This window comes from Hibiscus syriacus, unplaced genomic scaffold (assembly GCF_006381635.1).
Source record: "Hibiscus syriacus cultivar Baekdansim isolate YM2019G1 unplaced genomic scaffold, ASM638163v2 tig00110576_pilon, whole genome shotgun sequence".
Lineage (NCBI taxonomy): Eukaryota > Viridiplantae > Streptophyta > Magnoliopsida > Malvales > Malvaceae > Hibiscus > Hibiscus syriacus.
This window is the reverse complement of record NW_024062787.1, coordinates 307,353-311,930: the sequence shown is the minus strand read 5'-3', so window position 1 is coordinate 311,930 and position 4,578 is coordinate 307,353.

Sequence of the window (4,578 nt, the reverse complement as noted above, 5' to 3'; positions counted from 1 at the left end):
ACAAGGCATTGTGGTATGTATAGGAGCTGCCAAAATTAAATAAATTTCATATATGAAGTTCCCAAGCTAATTAGACCACACTTGATTGAGGACGTTTATAACACCCCCAACCCGTATCCGAGTCTGAGGTGTCACATTGACTTTTCAAAACTCTTTTCTTTACAAATCCACCAAAATCTTAAATTCATCATTTGAAAAAGTGAGTACTTTATAGAAATTATTATAATTAAATCTTTTTACAAACCAATCAGAGCATATTCAATCCAAATCTTGTAGCTACATACCAACTAAATTTTGTAACACAAAATACATAGATTCCATAGGTTTCTGATCTGATATTCGTAAGGAAGATGTTAACCTGTCTTGCTCCTCTTAACTTCTCTTCTCGTTTCTGTAACCTACGTGTGAAACAATCACACGCTAAGTCTTTGACTTAGTGAGGCATTAAATTATAAAAGAACTCCAACTATTTACACATGCATGAACATATCATCTTATAATGTCACATCAAAACAATATAACATTATATATAACATATACATATCACACATTATTTTAAATCTCTAACCTTATTCCACTATCAATATTCTTATCATTTATATCTTATAATTATATCCTCTTATATCTATTCTTTTACTCAACATATTATTCAATTAACCAAGCAATACAGACATCATCATATAAAGCATATCAAATTATCTATTAAGAAATACATGCATATATATAAATCATCATTAGTCACTTATCATTTAATCACATAGCACATATACTTAACCTTCTTAATCATATACTATACATATACTTCATCATGTCCTTGCTATAAAATTTATCATATCACAACATATATTTGTTATTATCTCTTGATTAGCCTATGTACATATGTGAGAACTATTGATATGTGAGTCTCTAGAGCTTGTGCACTAATGCTGTCACCACAGCTAGTATAAATGCACCGAAGTGCCACATAGAATTGCACCAAAGTGCCGCGTAGAATTGCATCGAAGTGCCATATAAAATGTCCCTAAGGACCACGTAGAAAATTCCTTAAAAATCATATACATATGCAAAGGATCAAGTATGTGTCTCAAAAGACATTACACATGTTCAAAGGAATACATATATGTCCCGAAGGACCGCGTAGACCCTCGACTCTTGGCATGCCAACTATACCTCTAGCTCTCATGACACATAACATGGGCATTAATATTTATGTTATCACGCATTCGCATATACACATAGTCTTATTATTACATTTTTATAAGATCACATGCAATCAAGTAGTTCATTTCCATATAAATCATACATACACGTAGAACATCTTCATATAATCATATGATTCACTTTCACTTATCACATATACTTTCTCTTTCATATATCTCATGTCACATATCACATGACTCTTTATTTCATTCTTATATGATCACATAATCATGTAGTTCCCTTCTCATATCACTTTGCATGGTTTTACATAAACATATATCATATCTTATTCATATATATATATATATATATATATCCGCAAATACATGTAAACCCATATTTTCTTATTTTATAACTTACGTTACATATGTTTGTAATCTTATGACTTATTGTTAAGTAATTCAAATAACATTGTATTATTACATACTTTGTTCCATGACCATATATTCACATACCTTATAATTACCTAGTTTACTCCATTTCACACATAGTCACATAATCACGTAATTTACTTACACATAGATTATTTCCATACCTAAATCATATAACACCCAATTCTTCCTCATAAAGTTATACTATATATTCATATAATATCATATTATCCTATAAGTAAATACTTATCTTATGGTTCAGTATCATCATTTATACTCAATTCCCTTTACTAATATATTATTCTCATATTACTCTATAGTCTAATCTTATTTAACCCATCACCTTTCTCATGTAGTCATATAAATCTATTATATTGATTCTTATAATTGATCACATATACTATGTAACATGTATGGTAACCTATCATATAACATATTTCACATTCCCATGTAATCATATAGATCATTCATATTAATTTCTATAACTTATCACAATACATGTATTCACACAAATCATTTAATACATATTGTAATATATATCACATATACCCAAATCAAACATATGCATATGATCATAAATTCATGCATTCTAATATAGGAAATAGACTCGTCGCAAGTCTTATTTCCATTAAACATCATAAACTAACTTGTATGCACTCACCTTGGTCTTACTAAGTTCTAATCCCCTTTTATGATTTCCTTTCTTCCGATCGAATCTTAACTTGATGGTCATCCCGGAACTTGTTCGTGCTCGATATCTACATGTTTATACATTGATACATATCAGTATATAATTGATGTATTATAATCTATCATTTCTTAGACCAAAAGAAAGACCTAATTCTATTTTCCCTTGAAGTGCATCGATACATTCTACAGTGTATCGATGCATTCTTTAACATGTGCATCGATACACTACCCATGCATCGATACACAAATCACCTTCGATGTTTTAATTTTAAGGGGGTGCATCGATGCACTCCTTATACATCGATGCACTAATTGCATTCGATGTTTCCATTTTTAATGGGTGCATCGATGCACTTCCTGTGCATCGATACACACTGAACAATTTCTGGAAATACCCTTAATGCATCGGTACACATTGAATGTGCATCGATGCACATAGCCCAGAATTCATTTTTAAGCCCGAAAATCACTCCAATTCTACTTAAACACTTCATATTACATCCTCTACCATATTCTTAACTCTCATATACATACTTAAACTCATTTCTACTCCTTTATCACCCTTTAAATCTCAAAATTCCTTTCTACATATGGAAATCAATAATCATACCAATTTTTCAATATGTTTTTAATTCAATTCTATCACTTCATATCTCTTAATTAAGATGATGACAAGTCAAATTTATCTTCCAATTTGAGTAATAAACTCTATTCCAAGATTTCATTTGAAAACTCTTAATCTTTAATCTCTCCTAACTCCATTATCCTTTGCTTTTAAGATGATTTAAGCTTTTTTTAAGCTTAATTATCATCTACTGATCATAAACAAACCTTGAATTCAACAAGAAATTATCTAACAAGAGGACTTACCTTTGCAACCTTGGTTCACGATGGAGAGAAAGAAGAAAGATGAAGAGAACTCTAGAACTTCCTTTTTTCCTCTTCCCATATGGTTTCCTTATCTTATAAGGGAAATAAAAATCTTCCTTGTCAAATGACCATTTTACCCTTTACTTCATTTAATAATTACCAACAATCCATCAAAATATTTACAAATAAGTCCCTATATTTTACAATCTTTTAAAATCATACTTCAAAGTTTCAAAAATTCTATTTTAGTCACTAACCCTGATTTTGGGATATTAAAACGCTCGATGATGATTATAGTCTTTTCATATGGAATGATGGAGTAGATGAACTTAGTTTAGGTCAGTTGGTTGGAAATTGAGCTCTAAAGATTAAATTTCCTAACTTTCACTAACACGCAAACTATAACAAATTCTTCATGACGAGCTTAAGAAATCTTAAAATAAAAAACTCAGGGAAATAATGAAAGCTAATTTTAACTTTGTTGGGGGGCACTCCGTTGAAAGTATTAACCTGTTACTCTTCGGAGGTAATGTCTGAAGAAATTATGGAGGTAATGTCCGAAGAAACTATGGAGGTAATGTCCGAGCTTTATGAAATGAGTTCCGTTTGAGTTTTCAAGTTGAAGACTTTCTAACACTTGAATCCTCTAATTATGGGTATTCCACTAAAGTAATAGGCTATGTTTAGAGCCCTGCTTTATGAATAGGTTTACATTTAGATCATGACACTAGTCTCTATGTCTCGAGATAAATTTTCCAGCAAAATCAAAGTGAATAAAATAACACCAAAATTAACAAAGTATAATTTAAAGAAATGCAATAAGGCCAAGTAAATGTGAATTAAGAAGAGTTTCAATAAAATGTGAACTAAGGGAGTTGAGAAACATTTGCTATATTCGATTTCAAAACACTCAGGAATTTGGTTTTAGACCAATATATCCACACTACATCTGTTGAAAGAGTCTATGAAACTTGAACAAATGGAAGATTTCAGAGAATTAAAATAAAAGTGTTCTAAAAGGTCTAGTTATTGAATATGCTAGTTGTAACATTTTTGTCTGTATCCAATTAGAATGTTAAGCCGAGATAGAGGGCATGTCATGATGATTGAGAAGACTAAGGAAAGAATGATGTCTTGATGATTGAAATTTTAGAAAAATAGGAAGACAACCTAAAGTCAACCCATTTATTTTAACACTTATCAAAAGGCTATGATTTTTTTAAATAAGATAAAATTCATGATTTACTTGATATTTATTGAACTATTGTTTTGTTTCAATTGTGAGCCTGAAGAAAGAAGCAATATTTTACTTTATAAAATTCTTTTATTCTTATAAATTATAAAAATATATGAAATAAAAAGAATATTTCCAAACAGAACAATCTATAGAGAAAGAAGGAGGTCATTGAAGCTGATGAGGCTCATTATGCCTCAAACGAAGAAATGT